Source organism: Oncorhynchus nerka, linkage group LG27 (genome assembly GCF_034236695.1).
Source record: "Oncorhynchus nerka isolate Pitt River linkage group LG27, Oner_Uvic_2.0, whole genome shotgun sequence".
In the NCBI taxonomy this organism is placed as follows: Eukaryota; Metazoa; Chordata; class Actinopteri; order Salmoniformes; family Salmonidae; genus Oncorhynchus; species Oncorhynchus nerka.
Genome location: NC_088422.1, coordinates 108637384 through 108660908, shown reverse-complemented (window position 1 = coordinate 108660908; position 23525 = coordinate 108637384). Strand labels below are relative to the sequence as shown.

At 47.9% G+C, this 23525-nt stretch overlaps 1 pseudogene; it reads right to left on the bottom strand.

Annotated features, from left to right (window-relative positions):
• Positions 1-1769: 1769 nt before the first annotated feature.
• The window catches only part of LOC135565182 (centrosomal protein of 89 kDa-like), a 210997-nt pseudogene continuing 189241 nt past the window's right edge, over positions 1770-23525 (bottom strand).

Genomic DNA, 23525 nt, shown 5'->3' with positions numbered 1-23525 from the left:
GCCGATAAGAATATGGTGATTGACAGAGTCGAAAGCCTTGGCGAGGTCGATGAAGACGGCTGCACAGTACTGTTTTTTATCGATGGCGGTAATGATGTCGTTTAGTACCTTGAGCGTGGCTGAGGTGCACCCGTGACCGGCTCGAAACCAGATTGCACAGCGGAGAAGGTACGGTGGGATTCGAGATGGTCAGTGACCTGTTTGTTGACTTGGCTTTCGAAGACCTTAGATAGGCAGGGCAGGATGGATATAGGTCTATAGCAGTTTGGGTCCAGGGTGTCTCCCCTTTGAAGAGGGGATGACTGCGGCAGCTTTCAATCCTTGGGGATCTCAGACGATATGAAAGAGAGGTTGAACAGGCTGGTAATAGGGGTTGCGACAATGGCGGCAGATAGTTTCAGAAATAGAGGGTCCAGATTGTCAAGCCCAGCTGATTTGTACGGGTCTAGGTTTTGCAGCTCTTTCAGAACATCTGCTATCTGGATTTGGGTAAAGGAGAACCTGGAGAGGCTTGGGCGAGGAGCTGCGGGGCGGAGCTGTTGGCCGAGGTTGGAGTAGCCAGGCGGAAGGCATGGCCAGCCGTTGAGAAGTGCTTATTGAAGCTTTCGATAATCGTGGATTTATCGGTGGAGACCGTGTTACCTAGCCTCAGTGCAGTGGGCAGCTGGGAGGAGGTGCTCTTGTTCTCCATGGACTTCACAGTGTCCCAGAACTTTTTGGAGTTGGAGCTACAGGATGCAAACTTCTGCCTGAAGAAGCTGGCCTTAGCTTTCCTGACTGACTGCGTGTATTGGTTCCTGACTTCCCTGAACAGTTGCATATCACGGGGGCAAATGTGGGAGGACTATGTGTCCTGGTCGTAGTTAACTACCTAGGGATCCCTATTCACTATGAGTCCTGGTCATAGTTAACTACCTAGGGATCCCTATTCACTATGGGTCCTGGTCGTAGTTAACTATCTATTCACTAAGAGTCCTGGTCATAGTTAACTACCTAGGGTACTCTATTCACTATGGGTCCTGGTCGTAGTTAACTACCTAGGGATCCCTATTCACTATGGGTCCTTTTCGGTTCGTAGTTAACTACCTAGGGTACTCTATTCACTATGGGTCCTGGTCGTAGTTAACTACCTAGGGTACCCTATTCACTATGGGTCCAGGTCGTAGTTAACTATCTAGGGATCCCTATTCACTATGGTTCCTGGTCGTAGTTAACTACCTAGGGATCCCTATTCACTATGGGTCCTGGTCGTAGTTAACTACCTAGGGATCCCTATTCACTATGGGTCCTGGTTGTAGTTAACTACCTATTCACTATGGGTCCTGGTCGTAGTTAACTACCTAGGGATCCCTATTCACTATGGGTCCTGGTTGTAGTTAACTACCTATTCACTATGGGTCCTGGTCGTAGTTAACTACCTAGGGATCCCTATTCACTATGGGTCCTGGTTGTAGTTAACTACCTATTCACTATGGGTCCTGGTCGTAGTTAACTACCTAGGGATCCCTATTCACTATGGGTCCTGGTTGTAGTTAACTACCTATTCACTATGGGTCCTGGTCGTAGTTAACTACCTATTCACTATGGGTCCTGGTAAATAGTTAACTACCTAAGGTACCCTATTCACTATGGGTCCTGGTCGTAGTTAACTACCTAGGGTACCCTATTCACTATGGGTCCTGGTCGTAGTTAACTACCTAGGGACTAGGGGGTCATTTGGGACACAGCCCTGGTAATTGTGGTTAAATGGATGAACAAGAGGACAGTGGTGAACAGAAGAAAACACATTTATTCGTAAAGAACAAGATTGTGACATACAATCATTACTGTAACACAAATGAAGTTGATTGTTATTTCAATAGAATGTTTTTAAAGCTAAATTGGCTAATAGATGCACAGTAAAACAGTCTGATTGAGATACATAGTCAGTCATACGTATCAAATCTAATCAATAACACAAAGATCAATACAACATTCAAAATAGAGCTTTTGTAAATAAACTACTTAGTTTTTAACTGTGTAAATCAAGTTAATTAATGCCTTGGTAAATGTTTGAACAGTCTGACCAAAACAGACCTGGTCTTCTAGCCTGGTGTCAGGGTGGTTCTAGTCTGACCAATACAGACCTGGTATCAGGGTGGTTCTAGTCTGACCAATACAGACCTGGTCTTCTAGCCTGGTGTCAGGGTGGTTCTAGTCTGACCAATACAGACCTGGTCTTCTAGCCTGGTGTCAGGGTGGTTCTAGTCTGACCAATACAGACCTGGTCTTCTAGCCTGGTGTCAGGGTGGTTCTAGTCTGACCAATACAGACCTGGTCTTCTAGCCTGGTGTCAGGGTGGTTCTAGTCTGACCAATACAGACCTGGTCTTCTAGCCTGATGTCAGGGTGGTTCTAGTCTGACCAATACAGACCTGGTCTTCTAGCCTGGTGTCAGGGTGGTTCTACTCTCCTGCCAACTCTTTATGGAATTGTCATGTCACGTTTGGCTTGACAATGAACAATGGAGTTTGCAAGAGCAGAAACAGATCTGGGACCAGGCCACTAAAACAGGCTACTAAAACAGATCTGGGACCAGGCTACTAAATCAGATCTGGGACCAGGCTACTAAAACAGGCTACTAAAACATATCTGGGACCAGGCTACTAAAACAGATCTGGGACCAGGCTACTAAAACAGATCTGGGACCAGGCTACTAAAACAGATCTGGGACCAGGCTACTAAAACAGATCTGGGACCAGGCTACTAAAACAGATCTGGGACCAGGCTACTAAAACAGATCAGGGACCAGGCTACTAAAACAGATCTGGGACCAGGCTACTAAAACAGATCTGGGACCAGGCTACTAAAACAGATCTGGGACCAGGCTACTAAAACAGATCTGGGAGCAGGCTACTAAAACATATCTGGGACCAGGCTACTAAAACATATCTGGGACCAGGCTACTAAAACAGATCTGGAACCAGGCTACTAAAACAGATCTGGGACCAGGCTACTAAAACAGGCTATTAAAACAGATATGGGATCAGGCTACTTGTCTTCTGTAAGACCAATACAAAAAAGGACACTAAGAATAGAAGTCCATGCCGTTCTTCTCGCTCTCATCTGAGGAGGGGTTCTGGTGCTGGTCCGAGTCAGACTCGAACATAGGGCTGTGGTGGAGGCCGGGCCGGCCGCCGCTCTGGGGAGAGGAGATGCAGGGATGAGGGCCAGAGCTGTCAGGGTGCGGACGGAGGTAGAACACCTCATCCTGGGGGTGGGAGAGCCAGCTGGGGGAGGGTCCATCGCTCAGACCCCTGCCATGGTGCACTCTGGCTGGGCTGAGGGAGGGGAGAGATGGGCTGGAGTCCTGGAGGGTCTCCCTAATTCTTTGGTTCTCTCTGGTCGCTGCCTCCCACACCACCTCCAACTCACCTTCCACCTCTCTGGAGGAGAGAGAGAGAATTAATTGAATTGAGAGCGAGAGCGAGAGAAGAGAGAGGAAGAGGAAGAGAGAGAGTGTGAGAATGAACATTTTATCTATCGTGTTATTGACAGTTGAGAGACAGATACGAACAGTCACACCAATGTGATCACACAAAATAATGTTCCCATTGGTGAAAAATCATTATCACAGAAAACAGACAAAACCTGCATATTCAAACCTTCGATTCAGGCACTAAGACGATTCAGGCACTAAGACGATTCAGGCACTAAGACGATTCAGGCACTAAGACGATTCAGGCACTAAGACGATTCAGGCACTAACACGATTCAGGCACTAAGACGATTCAGGCACTAAGACGATTCAGACACTAAGATGATTCAGACACTAAGACGATTCAGACACTAAGACGATTCAGGCACTAACACGATTCAGGCACTAACACGATTCAGGCACTAAGACGATTCAGGCACTAAGACGATTCAGACACTAAGACGATTCAGGCACTAACACGATTCAGGCACTAACACGATTCAGGCACCAACACGATTCAGGCACAAAGACGATTCAGACACTAAGACGATTCAGACACTAAGACGATTCAGGCACTAACACGATTCAGGCACTAACACGATTCAGGCACTAAGACGATTCAGGCACTAAGACGATTCAGGCACTAAGACGATTCAGGCACTAAGACGATTCAGGCACTAAGACAATTCAGGCACTAAGACGATTCAGGCACTAAGACGATTCAGGCACTAAGGCGATTCAGACACTAAGGCGATTGAGACACAAAGGGCAAAATATCACAGAATCTCAGTGGCAATACTGATGAGTGAGTCAACACACCCTAAAGTACATTATATTAGTGGACCCAGTAACCAGGCCTTACGTCTCAGCACCAAGAGAGAGGGAGAGAAGAGAGGAGAGATAGGGAGAGAAAAAGAGAGAGGAGAGAGAGGGAGAGAAGAAGGGAGAGGAGAGAGAGGAGGGAAGAGGGAGAGGAGAGATAGGGAGAGAAAAAGAGAGAGGAGAGAGAGGGAGAGAAGAGAGGAGAGATAGGGAGAGAAAAAGAGAGAGGAGAGAGAGGGAGAGAAGAGAGGGAGAGAAAAGGAGAGGAGAGAGAGGGAGAGGAGAGATAGGGAGAGAAAAAGAGAGAGGAGCACTACATAGGGAATAGGGTGCATTTCCCCTTGGTCAATAGTAGTGCACTACATAGGGAATAGGGCGCATTTCCTCTTGGTCAATAGTAGTGCACTACATAGGGAATAGGGTGTATTTCCCCTTGGTCAATAGTAGTGCACTACATAGGGAATAGGGCAGATTTCCCCTTGGTCAATAGTAGTGCACTACATAGGGAATAGGGCGCATTTCCCCTTGGTCAATAGTAGTGCATTTCCCCTTGGTCAATAGTAGTGCACTACATAGGGAATAGGGCGCATTTCCCCTTGGTCAATAGTAGTGCACTACATAGGGAATAGGGTGCATTTCCCCTTGGTCAATAGTAGTGCACTACATAGGGAATAGGGCGCATTTCCCCTTGGTCAATAGTAGTGCATTTTCCCTTGGTCAATAGTAGTGCACTACATAGGGAATAGGGCACATTTCCCCTTGGTCAATAGTAGTGCACTACATAGGGAATAGGGCGCATTTCCACTTGGTCAATAGTAGTGCACTACATAGGGAATAGGGTGCATTTCCCCTTCATCTGACAAAAACCAATGAAGGACCTGTCACAAATAGTGTGTTCTTGTTGCACAACCAGGAGCCTCTCCATTTCACCAGCTGATCCAGGATGTGTGTCTCCTTCCCTCCCTGATCCCTTCCCTCCTTCTTTCCCTTTCCTCCTCTCCTTTCCCTCCCTCCATCCTCTCCCCTCCTTCCCCTTCCTTCCTTCCTTCCTTCCTTCCTTCCTTCCTTCCTTCCTTCCTTCCTTCCTTCCTTCCTTCCTTCCATCTTCACTCCTTTCCCCCCCTCCTTTCCTCCGCACTCCTTCTCCTCCTCCTTTCCTCCTCTCCCTCATCCTGGGGTGAAACTCCAGGCTTTTTGAGAGTGGACTGAGCTGCTGAAAACGAGGCTGAAAAACCCCTATCCCCTTGCTGCTGTTGGTGTAACCCATGGGAATTGGTACCCTTTCGCTGGAGGAGGAATAGGAAGGCCTATTGATCCAGTCTGGCTGTGAGGGAGGAATAGGAAGGCCTATTGATCCAGTCTGGCTGTGAGGGAGGAATAGGAAGGCCTATTGATCCAGTCTGGCTGAGAGGGAGGAATAGGAAGGCCTATTGATCCAGTCTGGTTGTGAGGGAGGAATAGGAAGGCCTATTGATCCAGTCTGGCTGTGAGGGAGGAATAGGAAGGCCTATTGATCCAGTCTGGCTGTGAGGGGGGAATAGGAAGGCCTATTGATCCAGTCTGGCTGTGAGGGGGGAATAGGAAGGCCTATTGATCCAGTCTGGCTGTGAGGGAGGAATAGGAAGGCCTATTGATCCAGTCTGGCTGTGAGGGAGGAATAGGAAGGCCTATTGATCCAGTCTGGCTGTGAGGGAGGAATAGGAAGGCCGATTGTTAAGACAGCAGCATGACGTCCATCACATTAGCTAATTACCCGTGTTCTGTCCTGTGGTCTGGTGATGTGACCTGGTCTCTGTAGCCTCACACACACACACACACACACACAGACTAGTGCTGTCGTCAGTAGTTAACTATCTGTGGTCCTGTGACATGACCTGGTCTCTGTAGCCTCACACACACACACACACACACACACACACACACACACACACACACACACACACACACACACACACACACACACACACACAGTTACACAGACTAGTGCTGTCGTCAGTAGTTAACTACCTGTGGTCCTGTGACATGACCTGGTCTCTGTCTCTGTCACACACTTAAGAGTGACTCATCGTTCCTAATCACCCGCGGCAACACAGAACGTCACTGAGAACGAGCCTTTATCGTCATCTTCATCAGCTTAGGGGAGAGAGGAGGGGACAGGGGAGATAGGAGGGGACAGGGGATGGGAGAGGGGACGAGGGATGGGAGAGGGGGACAGGGGGAGTGGAGAGAGGGACAGGGGAGTGGAAAGAGGGACAGGGGGGATGGAAAAGGGACAGGGGAGTGGGAGAGGGGACAGGGGAGTGGAAAGAGGGACAGGGAGTGGAGAGGGGACGAGGGATGGGAGAGGGGGACAGGGGAGTGGAAAGAGGGACAGGGGAGGTGAAAGAGGGAGTGGAAAGAGGGACAGGGGAGTGGAAAGAGGGAGTGGAAAGAGGGACAGGGGAGTGGAAAGAGGGACAGGGGAGTGGAAAGAGGGAGTGGAAAGAGGGAGTGGAAAGAGGGACAGGGGATGGGAGAGGGGGACAGGGGAGTGGAAAGAGGGACAGGGAGTGGAGAGAGGGGACAGGGGAGTGGAAAGAGGGACAGGGGAGTGGAGAGAGGGACAGGGAGTGGAGAGGGACAGGGGATGGAAAAGGGACAGGGGATGGGAGAGGGGGACAGGGGATGGGAGAGGGGGACAGGGGATGGGAGAGGGGGACAGGGGAGTGGAGAGAGGGACAGGGGGATGGAAAAGGGACAGGGGATGGGAGAGGGGGACAGGGGATGGGAGAGGGGGACAGGGGATGGGAGGGGGACAGGGGAGTGGAAAGAGGGACAGGAGAGGTGAAAGAGGGACAGGGGAGTTGAGAGGAGACAGGGAGTTGAGAGGGGACAGGGGAGTGGAGAGGGACAGGGGAGTGGAGAGGGGACAGGGGATGGGAGAGGGGGACAGGGGAGTGGAGGGGGGACAGGGGAGTGGAGAGGGACAGGGGATGGGAGAGGGAGTGGAAAGAGGGACACGGGAGTGGGGAGGGGACAGGGGATGCTACTGGGGAATGAATCCACCCTGACCAATCACTGTCTACCTAGGAAGAGCTTAATGTGATGTACTACTGGGGCTGAACGGACCAATCACTGTCTACCTAGGAAGAGCTTAATGTGATGTACTACTGGGGCTGAACGGACCAATCACTGTCTTTGATATTCATCATCTGCATGTTAGAAGGAACCCTTTCCAGTTGCCATGGGAATCAGTGAGCTGCTGTGTGCTTCCTGGTGAACGGTACATTCACATTACATTTAAGTCATTTAGCAGAACTAGGCAGTGTTCAGGGATGTCTGTTCAGTGTGTGTGGTGTGTGTGTGTGTGTGTGTGTGTGTGTGTGTGTGTGTGTGTGTGTGAGTGTGTGTGTTTTCCTGGTAAACAGTCCAGAACTAGGCAGTGTTCAGGGATGTCTGTTCAGTGTGTGTGGTGTGTGTGTGTGTGTGTGTGTGTGTTTTCCTGGTAAACATTCCAGAACTAGGCAGAGTTCAGATAGATCCACACAGAACAGGGGAATGTCTGTGTTGGGTACAGCACCACTGTCTGGTTGGGGTTGGTACAGCACCACTGTCTGGTTGGGGTTGGTACAGCACCACTGTCTGGTTGGGGTTGGTACAGCACCACTGTCTGGTTGGGGTTGGTACAGCACCACTGGCTGGTTGGGGTTGGTACAGCACCACTGTCTGGTTGGGGTTGGTACAGCACCACTGTCTGGTTGGGGTTGGTACAGCACCACTGTCTGGTTGGGGTTGGTACAGCACCACTGTCTGGTTGGGGTTGGTACAGCACCACTGGCTGGTTGGGGTTGGTACAGCACCACTGTCTGGTTAGGGGTTGGTACAGCACCACTGTCTGGTTGGGGTTGGTACAGCACCACTGTCTGGTTGGGGTTGGTACAGCACCACTGTCTGGTTAAGGTTGATACAGCACCACTGTCTGGTTGGGTTGGTACAGCACCACTGTCTGGTTGGGGTTGGTATAGCACCACTGTCTGGTTGGGGTTGGTACAGCACCACTGTCTGGTTGGGGTTGGTACAGCACCACTGTCTGGTTGGGGTTGATACAGCACCACTGTCTGGTTGGGGTTGGTACAGCACCACTGGCTGGTTGGGGTTGGTATAGAACAGGGGAATGTCTTTGTGTTGGGTACAACACCACTGTCTGGTTGGGGTTGGTATAGAACAGGGGAATGTCTTTGTGTTGGGTACAGCACCACTGGCTGGTTGGGGTTGGTACAGCACCACTGTCTGGTTGGGGTTGGTACAGCACCACTGTCTGGTTGGAGTTGGTACAGCACCACTGTCTGGTTGGGGTTGGTACAGCACCACTGTCTGGTTGGGGTTGGTACAGCACCACTGTCTGGTTGGGGTTGGTACAGCACCACTGTCTGGTTGGGGTTGGTACAGCACCACTGTCTGGTTGGGGTTGGTATAGAACAGGGAATGTCTTTGTGTTGGGTACAGCACCACTGTCTGGTTGGGGTTGGTACAGCACCACTGTCTGGTTGGGGTTGGTACAGCACCACTGTCTGGTTAGGGTTGGTACAGCACCACTGTCTGGTTACAGGGTTGGTACAGCACCACTGTCTGGTTGGGGTTGGTACAGCACCACTGTCTGGTTGGGGTTGGTACAGAACCACTGGCTGGTTGGGGTTGGTAGAGCACCACTGGCTGGTTGGGGTTGATACAGCACCACTGTTTGGTTGGGGTTGTACAGCACAGCACTGGCTGGTTGGGGATGATACAGCACCACTGGCTGGTTGGGGTTGGTACAGCACCACTGGCTGGTTGGGGTTGGTACAGCACCACTGGCTGGTTGGGGTTGGTACAGCACCACTGTTTGGTTGGGGTTGTACAGCACCACTGGCTGGTTGGGGTTGGTACAGCACCACTGGCTGGTTGGGGTTGGTACAGCACCACTGGCTGGTTGGGGTTGGTACAGCACCACTGTCTGGTTGGGGTTGGTACAGCACCACTGTCTGGTTGGGGTTGGTACAGCACCACTGTCTGGTTGGGGTTGGTACAGCACCACTGTCTGGTTGGGGTTGGTACAGCACCACTGTCTGGTTGGGGTTGGTACAGCACCACTGTCTGGTTGGGGTTGGTACAGCACCACTGTCTGGTTGGGGTTGGTACAGCACCACTGTCTGGTTGGGGTTGGTACAGAACCACTGTCTGGTTGGGGTTGGTACAGAACCACTGGCTGGTTGGGGTTGGTACAGAACCACTGGCTGGTTGGGGTTGGTACAGCACCACTGGCTGGTTGGGGTTGATACAGCACCACTGTTTGGTTGGGGTTGTACAGCACCACTGGCTGGTTGGGGTTGATACAGCACCACTGGCTGGTTGGGGTTGGTACAGCACCACTGGCTGGTTGGGGTTGGTACAGCACCACTGTTTGGTTGGGGTTGTACAGCACCACTGGCTGGTTGGGGTTGATACAGCACCACTGGCTGGTTGGGGTTGGTACAGCACCACTGGCTGGTTGGGGTTGGTACAGCACCACTGGCTGGTTGGGGTTGGTACAGCACCACTGGCTGGTTGGGGTTGGTACAGCACCACTGGCTGGTTGGGGTTGGTACAGCACCACTGGCTGGTTGGGGTTGGTACAGCACCACTGTCTGGTTGGGGTTGGTACAGCACCACTGTCTGGTTGGGGTTGGTATAGCACCACTGTCTGGTTGGGGTTGGTACAGCACCACTGGCTGGTTGGGGTTGGTACAGCACCACTGTCTGGTTGGGGTTGGTACAGCACCACTGTCTGGTTAAGGGTTGGTATAGAACAGGGGAATGATTGCAGAGATGAACTATCAGGTTAGAGACAGGAACTCTGACATGACGGTAGACCATCAGAGATGAACTATCAGGTTAGAGACAGGAACACTCTGACATGATGGTAGACCATCAGAGATGAACTATCAGGTTAGAGACAGGAACACTCTGACATGATGGTAGACCATCAGAGATGAACTATCAGGTTAGAGACAGGAACACTGACATGACGGTAGACCATCAGAGATGAACTATCAGGTTAGAGACAGGAACACTCTGACATGACGGTAGACCATCAGAGATGAACTATCAGGTTAGAGACAGGAACACTGACATGACGGTAGACCATCAGAGATGAACTATCAGGTTAGAGACAGGAACACTGACATGACGGTAGACCATCAGAGATGAACTATCAGGTTAGAGACAGGAACACTCTGACATGACGGTAGACCATCAGAGATGAACTATCAGGTTAGAGACAGGAACACTCTGACATGATGGTAGACCATCAGAGATGAACTATCAGGTTAGAGACAGGAACACTGACATGACGGTAGACCATCAGAGATTAACTATCAGGTTAGAGACAGGAACACTGACATGACGGTAGACCATCAGAGATGAACTATCAGGTTAGAGACAGGAACACTGACATGACGGTAGACCATCAGAGATGAACTATCAGGTTAGAGACAGGAACACTGACATGACGGTAGACCATCAGAGATGAACTATCAGGTTAGAGACAGGAACACTCTGACATGACGGTAGACCATCAGAGATGAACTATCAGGTTAGAGACAGGAACACTCTGACATGACGGTAGACCATCAGAGATGAACTATCAGGTTAGAGACAGGAACACTCTGACATGACGGTAGACCATCAGAGATGAACTATCAGGTTAGAGACAGGAACACTGACATGACGGTAGACCATCAGAGATGAACTATCAGGTTAGAGACAGGAACACTGACATGACGGTAGACCATCAGAGATGAACTATCAGGTTAGAGACAGGAACACTGACATGACGGTAGACCATCAGAGATGAACTATCAGGTTAGAGACAGGAACACTGACATGACGGTAGACCATCAGAGATTAACTATCAGGTTAGAGACAGGAACACTGACATGACGGTAGACCATCAGAGATGAACTATCAGGTTAGAGACAGGAACACTCTGACATGACGGTAGACCATCAGAGATGAACTATCAGGTTAGAGACAGGAACACTCTGACATGACGGTAGACCATCAGAGATGAACTATCAGGTTAGAGACAGGAACACTGACATGACGGTAGACCATCAGAGATGAACTATCAGGTTAGAGACAGGAACACTGACATGACGGTAGACCATCAGAGATGAACTATCAGGTTAGAGACAGGAACACTCTGACATGACGGTAGACCATCAGAGATGAACTATCAGGTTAGAGACAGGAACACTCTGACATGATGGTAGACCATCAGAGATGAACTATCAGGTTAGAGACAGGAACACTGACATGACGGTAGACCATCAGAGATTAACTATCAGGTTAGAGACAGGAACACTGACATGACGGTAGACCATCAGAGATGAACTATCAGGTTAGAGACAGGAACACTGACATGACGGTAGACCATCAGAGATGAACTATCAGGTTAGAGACAGGAACACTGACATGACGGTAGACCATCAGAGATGAACTATCAGGTTAGAGACAGGAACACTCTGACATGACGGTAGACCATCAGAGATGAACTATCAGGTTAGAGACAGGAACACTCTGACATGACGGTAGACCATCAGAGATGAACTATCAGGTTAGAGACAGGAACACTCTGACATGACGGTAGACCATCAGAGATGAACTATCAGGTTAGAGACAGGAACACTGACATGACGGTAGACCATCAGAGATGAACTATCAGGTTAGAGACAGGAACACTGACATGACGGTAGACCATCAGAGATGAACTATCAGGTTAGAGACAGGAACACTGACATGACGGTAGACCATCAGAGATGAACTATCAGGTTAGAGACAGGAACACTGACATGACGGTAGACCATCAGAGATTAACTATCAGGTTAGAGACAGGAACACTCTGACATGATGGTAGACCATCAGAGATGAACTATCAGGTTAGAGACAGGAACACTGACATGACGGTAGACCATCAGAGATGAACTATCAGGTTAGAGACAGGAACACTCTGACATGACGGTAGACCATCAGAGATGAACTATCAGGTTAGAGACAGGAACACTGACATGACGGTAGACCATCAGAGATGAACTATCAGGTTAGAGACAGGAACACTCTGACATGACGGTAGACCATCAGAGATGAACTATCAGGTTAGAGACAGGAACACTGACATGACGGTAGACCATCAGAGATGAACTATCAGGTTAGAGACAGGAACACTCTGACATGATGGTAGACCATCAGAGATGAACTATCAGGTTAGAGACAGGAACACTCTGACATGATGGTAGACCATCAGAGATGAACTATCAGGTTAGAGACAGGAACACTCTGACATGACGGTAGACCATCAGAGATGAACTATCAGGTTAGAGACAGGAACACTCTGACATGACGGTAGACCATCAGAGATGAACTATCAGGTTAGAGACAGGAACACTGACATGACGGTAGACCATCAGAGATGAACTATCAGGTTAGAGACAGGAACACACTGACATGACGGTAGACCATCAGAGATGAACTATCAGGTTAGAGACAGGAACACTCTGACATGATGGTAGACCATCAGAGATGAACTATCAGGTTAGAGACAGGAACACTCTGACATGACGGTAGACCATCAGAGATGAACTATCAGGTTAGAGACAGGAACACTCTGACATGATGGTAGACCATCAGAGATGAACTATCAGGTTAGAGACAGGAACACTCTGACATGACGGTAGACCATCAGAGATGAACTATCAGGTTAGAGACAGGAACACTCTGACATGACGGTAGACCATCAGAGATGAACTATCAGGTTAGAGACAGAACACTCTGACATGACGGTAGACCATCAGAGATGAACTATCAGGTTAGAGACAGGAACACTCTGACATGATGGTAGACCATCAGAGATGAACTATCAGGTTAGAGACAGGAACACTCTGACATGATGGTAGACCATCAGAGATGAACTATCAGGTTAGAGACAGGAACACTGACATGACGGTAGACCATCAGAGATGAACTATCAGGTTAGAGACAGGAACACACTGACATGACGGTAGACCATCAGAGATGAACTATCAGGTTAGAGACAGGAACACTCTGACATGACGGTAGACCATCAGAGATGAACTATCAGGTTAGAGACAGGAACACTCTGACATGATGGTAGACCATCAGAGATGAACTATCAGGTTAGAGACAGGAACACTCTGACATGACGGTAGACCATCAGAGATGAACTATCAGGTTAGAGACAGGAACACTGACATGACGGTAGACCATCAGAGATGAACTATCAGGTTAGAGACAGGAACACTCTGACATGACGGTAGACCATCAGAGATGAACTATCAGGTTAGAGACAGGAACACTCTGACATGACGGTAGACCATCAGAGATGAACTATCAGGTTAGAGACAGGAACACTCTGACATGACGGTAGACCATCAGAGATGAACTATCAGGTTAGAGACAGGAACACTCTGACATGATGGTAGACCATCAGAGATGAACTATCAGGTTAGAGACAGGAACACTGACATGATGGTAGACCATCAGAGATGAACTATCAGGTTAGAGACAGGAACACTGACATGATGGTAGACCATCAGAGATGAACTATCAGGTTAGAGACAGGAACACTGACATGATGGTAGACCATCAGAGATGAACTATCAGGTTAGAGACAGGAACACTCTGACATGATGGTAGACCATCAGAGATGAACTATCAGGTTAGAGACAGGAACACTCTGACATGACGGTAGACCATCAGAGATGAACTATCAGGTTAGAGACAGGAACACTCTGACATGACGGTAGACCATCAGAGATTAACTATCAGGTTAGAGACAGGAACACTCTGACATGACGGTAGACCATCAGAGATGAACTATCAGGTTAGAGACAGGAACACTGACATGATGGTAGACCATCAGAGATGAACTATCAGGTTAGAGACAGGAACACTGACATGACGGTAGACCATCAGAGATGAACTATCAGGTTAGAGACAGGAACACTCTGACATGACGGTAGACCATCAGAGATGAACTATCAGGTTAGAGACAGGAACACTCTGACATGACGGTAGACCATCAGAGATGAACTATCAGGTTAGAGACAGGAACACTGACATGACGGTAGACCATCAGAGATGGTAGACGGACAAACAATCACAGACAGACAGGGCAACTCCATCTCAGGAAGAAATTGATCAAATCGACATGATGGTAGACCATCAGAGATGAACTAAAAAAGAAATTGATCAAATCGACATGATGGTAGACCATCAGAGATGAACTAAAAAAGAAATTGATCAAATCGACATGATGGTAGACCATCAGAGATGAACTAAAAAAGAAATTGATCAAATCGACATGATGGTAGACCATCAGAGATGAACTAAAAAAGAAATTGATCAAATCGACATGATGGTAGACCATCAGAGATGAACTAAAAAAGAAATTGATCAAATCGACATGATGGTAGACCATCAGAGATGAACTAAAAAAGAAATTGATCAAATCGACATGACGGTAGACCATCAGAGATGAACTAAAAAAGAAATTGATCAAATCGACATGATGGTAGACCATCAGAGATGAACTAAAAAAGAAATTGATCAAATCGACATGACGGTAGACCATCAGAGATGAACTAAAAAAGAAATTGATCAAATCGACATGACGGTAGACCATCAGAGATGAACTAAAAAAGAAATTGATCAAATCGACATGATGGTAGACCATCAGAGATGAACTAAAAAAGAAATTGATCAAATCGACATGACGGTAGACCATCAGAGATGAACTAAAAAAAATTGATCAAATCGACATGATGGTAGACCATCAGAGATGAACTAAAAGAAATTGATCAAATCGACATGACGGTAGACCATCAGAGATGAACTAAAAAAGAAATTGATCAAATCGACATGATGGTAGACCATCAGAGATGAACTAAAAAAGAAATTGATCAAATCGACATGACGGTAGACCATCAGAGATGAACTAAAAAAGAAATTGATCAAATCGACATGATGGTAGACCATCAGAGATGAACTAAAAAAGAAATTGATCAAATCGACATGATGGTAGACCATCAGAGATGAACTAAAAAAGAAATTGATCAAATCGACATGACGGTAGACCATCAGAGATGAACTATCAGGTTAGAGACAGGAACACTCTGACATGACGGTAGACCATCAGAGATGAACTATCAGGTTAGAGACAGGAACACTCTGACATGATGGTAGACCATCAGAGATGAACTATCAGGTTAGAGACAGGAACACTCTGACATGACGGTAGACCATCAGAGATGAACTATCAGGTTAGAGACAGGAACACTCTGACATGACGGTAGACCATCAGAGATGAACTATCAGGTTAGAGACAGGAACACTCTGACATGACGGTAGACCATCAGAGATGAACTATCAGGTTAGAGACAGGAACACTCTGACATGACGGTAGACCATCAGAGATGAACTAAAAAAGAAATTGATCAAATCGACATGACGGTAGACCATCAGAGATGAACTAAAAAAGAAATTGATCAAATCGACATGATGGTAGACCATCAGAGATGAACTAAAAAAGAAATTGATCAAATCGACATGACGGTAGACCATCAGAGATGAACTAAAAAAGAAATTGATCAAATCGACATGATGGTAGACCATCAGAGATGAACTAAAAAAGAAATTGATCAAATCGACATGACGGTAGACCATCAGAGATGAACTAAAAAGAAATTGATCAAATCGACATGATGGTAGACCATCAGAGATGAACTAAAAAAGAAATTGATCAAATCGACATGATGGTAGACCATCAGAGATGAACTAAAAAAGAAATTGATCAAATCGACATGACGGTAGACCATCAGAGATGAACTATCAGGTTAGAGACAGGAACACTCTGACATGACGGTAGACCATCAGAGATGAACTATCAGGTTAGAGACAGGAACACTCTGACATGATGGTAGACCATCAGAGATGAACTATCAGGTTAGAGACAGGAACACTCTGACATGACGGTAGACCATCAGAGATGAACTATCAGGTTAGAGACAGGAACACTCTGACATGACGGTAGACCATCAGAGATGAACTATCAGGTTAGAGACAGGAACACTCTGACATGACGGTAGACCATCAGAGATGAACTATCAGGTTAGAGACAGGAACACTCTGACATGACGGTAGACCATCAGAGATGAACTAAAAAAGAAATTGATCAAATCGACATGATGGTAGACCATCAGAGATGAACTAAAAAAGAAATTGATCAAATCGACATGACGGTAGACCATCAGAGATGAACTAAAAGAAATTGATCAAATCGACATGATGGTAGACCATCAGAGATGAACTAAAAAAGAAATTGATCAAATCGACATGACGGTAGACCATCAGAGATGAACTAAAAAAGAAATTGATCAAATCGACATGACGGTAGACCATCAGAGATGAACTAAAAAAGAAATTGATCAAATCGACATGATGGTAGACCATCAGAGATGAACTAAAAAAGAAATTGATCAAATCGACATGACGGTAGACCATCAGAGATGAACTAAAAAAGAAATTGATCAAATCGACATGATGGTAGACCATCAGAGATGAACTAAAAAAGAAATTGATCAAATCGACATGACGGTAGACCATCAGAGATGAACTAAAAAAGAAATTGATCAAATCGACATGATGGTAGACCATCAGAGATGAACTAAAAAGAAATTGATCAAATCGACATGACGGTAGACCATCAGAGATGAACTAAAAAAGAAATTGATCAAATCGACATGATGGTAGACCATCAGAGATGAACTAAAAAAGAAATTGATCAAATCGACATGATGGTAGACCATCAGAGATGAACTAAAAAAGAAATTGATCAAATCGACATGACGGTAGACCATCAGAGATGAACTATCAGGTTAGAGACAGGAACACTCTGACATGACGGTAGACCATCAGAGATGAACTATCAGGTTAGAGACAGGAACACTGACATGACGGTAGACCATCAGAGATGAACTATCAGGTTAGAGACAGGAACACTCTGACATGACGGTAGACCATCAGAGATGAACTATCAGGTTAGAGACAGGAACACTCTGACATGACGGTAGACCATCAGAGATGAACTATCAGGTTAGAGACAGGAACACTCTGACATGACGGTAGACCATCAGAGATGAACTATCAGGTTAGAGACAGGAACACTCTGACATGACGGTAGACCATCAGAGATGAACTATCAGGTTAGAGACAGGAACACTCTGACATGACGGTAGACCATCAGAGATGAACTATCAGGTTAGAGACAGGAACACTCTGACATGACGGTAGACCATCAGAGATGAACTATCAGGTTAGAGACAGGAACACTCTGACATGACGGTAGACCATCAGAGATGAACTATCAGGTTAGAGACAGGAACACTCTGACATGACGGTAGACCATCAGAGATGAACTATCAGGTTAGAGACAGGAACACTGACATGACGGTAGACCATCAGAGATGAACTATCAGGTTAGAGACAGGAACACTCTGACATGACGGTAGACCATCAGAGATGAACTATCAGGTTAGAGACAGGAACACTCTGACATGACGGTAGACCATCAGAGATGAACTATCAGGTTAGAGACAGGAACACTCTGACATGACGGTAGACCATCAGAGATGAACTATCAGGTTAGAGACAGGAACACTCTGACATGACGGTAGACCATCAGAGATGAACTATCAGGTTAGAGACAGGAACACTCTGACATGACGGTAGACCATCAGAGATGAACTATCAGGTTAGAGACAGGAACACTGACATGACGGTAGACCATCAGAGATGAACTATCAGGTTAGAGACAGGAACACTCTGACATGACGGTAGACCATCAGAGATGAACTATCAGGTTAGAGACAGGAACACTGACATGACGGTAGACCATCAGAGATGAACTATCAGGTTAGAGACAGGAACACTCTGACATGACGGTAGACCATCAGAGATGAACTATCAGGTTAGAGACAGGAACACTCTGACATGACGGTAGACCATCAGAGATGAACTATCAGGTTAGAGACAGGAACACTCTGACATGACGGTAGACCATCAGAGATGAACTATCAGGTTAGAGACAGGAACACTCTGACATGACGGTAGACCATCAGAGATGAACTATCAGGTTAGAGACAGGAACACTCTGACATGACGGTAGACCATCAGAGATGGTAGACGGACAAACAATCACAGACAGACAGGGCAACTCCAACTCAGGGAGAAATGGATCAAATCGACATTCACAATGTGATTGAATGCTGTCAGAATCGCCCAAATCAAATCACTCAAACTTTCTTTGTTGCCAAGTCATCGTCCTCCTGCTCTGTACCGTAGGAGGCTTGTTGGATCAATTCTGTCATGCTACTGTTAAAATAACTGAATTTAGATGGTTCAATATCAAAATAGCATGAACTAAGGAGAGAGAGAGAGATACAGAGAGAGAGAGAGAGAGAGAAAGGGGAGGGAAAGCAGAGAGTGTGAGAGAGGGCAGGGAAAGAGGAGAGAGAGAGAGAGAGAGAAAGGGGAGGGAAAGAGAAGAGAGAGAGAGAGAGAGAGAGAGAGAGTGAAAGGGGAGGGAAAGAGAGGAGAGCATTAAAGAGTGAGAGAGAGAGCACTAAAGAAAGACAATTGAGGACATCAGAAAGAGAGAGCAACAGCGAGAGAACAGCATTAAGAGAACAACCAGCATTAAGAGAACAACAGAGAGAGAGAGAGAGCGACACAGAGAGGAAGAGTGACTGTGAGAGAGAGACAGAGAAACAGTCTGCAGTTGTTCTGTCTTGCCCAGGCAGAAGCGCTTGCTGACTCCCCCTCCTCCCCACCTTGCGCTCCCTCCGGGGGCCTGTCATTGGTTTGCGTTGCTAGTGACTCGGCTGCCTGCCTGCTCACTACTCCTGCCTGTGTGTGACTCGGCTACCGTCTCTCTGCCTGCCTGTTTCTCTGACTGTCTGCCTGTTTCCCTGGCTGAGTAGCTGCCTGGCTGGCTGGCTGCCTGGTTCCCTGGTTAGTACCTTTTCTGTTGCAGCACTCCGTCCAGGTCGTGCTGTTTGTCTCGTAGAAGCCTCTGGAGGTGCTGTATTTCTGTCTGGTAGGAGGCTGCCCTCCCTGCAAAGTCCTCCTCCTGCTCCACCAGCCTCTGGCCCAGAACCCCCAGGCTGCAGGCTGCCTGCTTCTTGTACACCTGGAGGGGGAGAAGAGGAGACAGTCAGACCGCTGCCTGCTCCTGGAGAGAGAGAGAGAGAGAGAGAGAGAGAGAGAGGGAGAGAGGGAGAGAGAGAGGGAGAGAGAGAGGGAGAGAGGAGAGAGACGCTTAGACGGCTGGAGGGGTGAGGAAGAGAGAGTCAGACCGCTGCCTGCTCCTGGAGGGCAAGAGAGAGGAGATGATTAGACTGCCGGCTCCCTGTGAGAGAGAGGAGACCCTGTCAGGGGGATGGCTCCACCACAGAACGGACATTTAGCACCACCACTACTACCAGCACCTTGAGGAGCATAGGAGAACTCAGGCTATTAAGTACTCAGCCACTGGACCACTGGAGTACCCAGATACTGGACCACTGAGCCACTGGACTACTGGAGTACCCAGATACTGGACCACTGAGCCACTGGACCACTGGAGTACCCAGACACTGGACCACTGAGCCACTGGACCACTGGAGTACCCAGACACTGGACCACTGAGCCACTGGACCACTGGAGTACCCAGACAGTGGACCACTGAGCCACTGGACCACTGGAGTACCCAGACACTGGACCACTGAGCCCCTGGACCACTGGAGTACCCAGATACTGGACCACTGGAGTACAAAGACACTGGACCACTGGAGTACAAAGACACTGGACCACTGAGCCACTGGACCACTGGAGTACCCAGACACTGGACCACTGGAGTACCCAGACACTGGACCACTGAGCCACTGGACCACTGGAGTACTCAGACACTGGACCACTGAGCCACTGGACCACTGGACCACTGGAGTACCCAGACACTGGACCACTGAGCCACTGGACCACTGGACCACTGGAGTACCCAGACACTGGACCACTGAGCCACTGGACCACTGGACCACTGGAGTACCCAGACACTGGACCACTGGAGTACCCAGACACTGGACCACTGGAGTACCCAGACACTGGACCACTGGAGTACCCAGACACTGGACCACTGGAGTACCCAGACACTGGACCACTGAGCCACTGGACCACTGGAGTACCCAGACACTGGACCACTGGAGTACTCAGACACTGGACCTACTGCAGGGAAGGTAAGGATTTGGGGAAGGGAGAGAGAGGGGTACTTGTTTTAACTTCTAATGTGTTAGGTAGTGTGTTTGTCTCAGTATGTGTGTTAGTGTGTCTGTGTGTGAGAGCACTGTCCAGCAGCCCATCCAGGCATTCATTAACTTCATCCACTGCCCCCCAGCCCAGCCAGGCATTTATAAACTTCATCCACTGTCCCACAGCCCAGCCAGGCATTCATTAACTTCATCCACTGTCCCACAGCCCAGCCAGGCATTCATAAACTTCATCCACTGTCCCACAGCCCAGCCAGGCATTCATAAACTTCATCCATTGTCCCCCAGCCCAGCCAGGCATTCATGAACTTCATCCATTGTCCCCCAGCCCAGCCAGGCATTCATTAACTTCATCCATTGTCCCCCAGCCCAGCCAGGCATTCATGAACTTCATCCATTGTCCCCCAGCCCAGCCAGGCATTCATTAACTTCATCCACTGCCCCCCAGCCCAGCCAGGCATTCATAAACTTCATCCACTGTCCCACAGCCCAGCCAGGCATTCATAAACTTCATCCATTGTCCCCCAGCCCAGCCAGGCATTCATTAACTTCATACACTCTCCCATATCCCAGCCAGGCATTCATTAACTTCATCCATTGTCCAGCAGCCCACCCCAGGCACAAATACACTTCATCCACTGTCCCCCAGCCCAGCCAGGCATTCATAAACTTCATCCACTGTCCCCCAGCCCAGCCAAGCATTTATAAACTGTGAGTAAAGCAGGGCTGAGTAAAAGAGGTCTGAGTAAAAGAGGGCTGAGTAAAGCAGGGCTGAGTAAAAGAGGTCTGAGTAAAAGAGGGCTGAGTAAAACAGGGCTGAGTAAAACAGGGCTGAGTAAAAGAGGTCTGAGTAAAACAGGGCTGAGTAAAAGAGGTCTGAGTAAAACAGGGCTGAGTAAAACAGGGCTGAGTAAAACAGGGCTGAGTGAAACAGGGCTGAGTGAAACAGGGCTGAGTGAAACAGGGCTGAGTAAAAGAGGTCTGAGTAAAACAGGGCTGAGTGAAACAGGGCTGAATAAAGCAGGGCTGAGTGAAGCAGGGCTGAGTGAAGCAGGGCTGAGTGAAACAGGGCTGAGTGAAGCAGGGCTGAGTGAAGGAGGGCTGAGTGAAACAGGGCTGAGTGAAACAGGGCTGAGTGAAGCAGGGCTGAGTAAAACAGGGCTGAGTGAAGCAGGGCTGAGTGAAACAGGGCTGAGTAAAACAGGGCTAAGTGAAACAGGGCTGAGTGAAGCAGTGCTGAGTAAAACAGGACTGAGTAAAGCAGGGCTGAGTGAAGCAGGGCTGAGTGAAGCAGGGCTGAGTGAAACAGGGCTGAGTGAAGCAGGGCTGAGCGTCAGACAGCGTGGGAACAGCAGCAGTAGCAGCAGTGATGTGATTATGTGGTCTTAAAGAAAAACACAGTCTGAAGTCATCAGTTTGCCTCAGGATATTAACAATCTACCTCTACATACTGCTGTCTGGTAATTAACCAGCAACACAACACAGGCCTGGTAATGAACCAGCAACACAGACCTGGTAATGAACCAGCAACACAACACAGACCTGGTAATGAACCAGCAACACAGACCTGAGAATGAACCAGCAACACAACACAGACCTGGTAATGAACCAGCAACACAACACAGGCCTGGTAATGAACCAGCAACACAGACCTGTTAATGAACCAGCAACACAACACAGACCTGGTAATGAACCAGCAACACAGACCTGTTAATGAACCAGCAACACAACACAGACCTGTTAATGAACCAGCAACACAGACCTGGTAATGAACCAGCAACACAACACAGACCTGTTAATGAACCAGCAACACAGACCTGGTAATGAACCAGCAACACAGACCTGGTAATGAACCAGCAACACAGACCTGTTAATGAACCAGCAACACAACATAGACCTGGTAATGAACCAGCAACACAGACCTGGTAATGAACCAGCAACACAACACAGACCTGTTAATGAACCAGCAACACAACACAGACCAGTTAATGAACCAGCAACACAACACAGACCTGGTAATGAACCAGCAACACAACACAGACCTGTTAATGAACCAGCAACACAACACAGACATGGTAATGAACCAGCAACACAGACCTGGTAATGAACCAGCAACACAACACAGACATGGTAATGAACCAGCAACACAGACCTGTTAATGAACCAGCAACACAACACAGACCTGGTATTGAACCAGCAACACAACACATACATGGTAATGAACCAGCAACACAGACCTGGTAATGAACCAGCAATACAGACCTGTTAATGAACCAGCAACACAACACAGACCTGGTAATGAACCAGCAACACAGACCTGGTAATGAACCAGCAACACAACACAGACATGGTAATGAACCAGCAACACAACACAGACCTGGTAATGAACCAACAACACAACACAGACCTGGTAATGAACCAGCAACACAACACAGACCTGGTAATGAACCAGCAACACAACACAGACCTGGTAATGAACCAACAACACAACACAGACCTGGTAATGAACCAGCAACACAACACAGACATGGTAATGAACCAGCAACACAACACAGACCTGGTAATGAACCAGCAACACAACACAGACCTGGTAATGAACCAGCAACACAGACCTGGTAATGAACCAGCAACACAACACAGACCTGGTAATGAACCAGCAACACAACACAGACCTGGTAATGAACCAACAACACAACACAGACCTGGTAATGAACCAGCAACACAACACAGACCTGGTATAATATAGTCTACCTACACCATCACAATAAATCCATGTAATATAGTCTACCTACACCATCACAATAAATCCATGTAATATAGTCTACCTACACCATCTGCAATAAAATCCATATAATATAGCCTACCTACACCATCACA